Source organism: Triticum dicoccoides, chromosome 7B (genome assembly GCF_002162155.2).
Source record: "Triticum dicoccoides isolate Atlit2015 ecotype Zavitan chromosome 7B, WEW_v2.0, whole genome shotgun sequence".
NCBI lineage: Eukaryota > Viridiplantae > Streptophyta > Magnoliopsida > Poales > Poaceae > Triticum > Triticum dicoccoides.
Genome location: NC_041393.1, coordinates 395,915,367 through 395,916,084, shown reverse-complemented (window position 1 = coordinate 395,916,084; position 718 = coordinate 395,915,367).

Genomic DNA, 718 nt, shown 5'->3' with positions numbered 1-718 from the left:
TTGAGCTTGTTTGCGGTAGTCTCAGCGGGTGCTTGCGCTTCTTCACACCCTGAGCCTCGACGGTTTTGGCCAGAGCCTGATAACCCACAAGTGTAGGGGATCGTTTGTAGCCTTCTTTGATAAATAAGAGTGTCAAACCCAACGATGAGCTAAAGGTAGAACCAATATTCCCTCAAGTTCTAGCGACCACTGATACAACTCTACGCACACTTGATGTTTGCTTTACCTGGAACAAGTATGAAACTATTTGGCAAGAATAAAACTATGAGTACTTTGCGAGAATAATACTACGGATAAATTGCAAGGTAATAAAAGTGGATAGCTTTTGTCAATAAGAAAGTCATTTGTCCCTAGAAAATCAATAACAAGTACCGGTAATCATTCTTGCAATTCTATATGAGGGAGAGGCATGAGCTAACATACTTTCTCTACTTGGATCATATGCACTTATGATTTGAACTCTAGCAAGCATACACAACTACTAAAGATCATTAAGGTCATGAAGCCCAACCATAGCATTAAGTATCAAGTCCTATTTATCCCATACGCAACAACACACCTACTCGGGTTTAAGCTTCTGTCACTCTCGCAACCCACCATAAGCGAATCATGAACTTATTGCAACACCCTACAACGGGGACCCCTCACGTTTACGCGAGATGAAGGGCACCGTAGGAGAACACCATAAATAAAATATATAATCATACCAACCAAGATC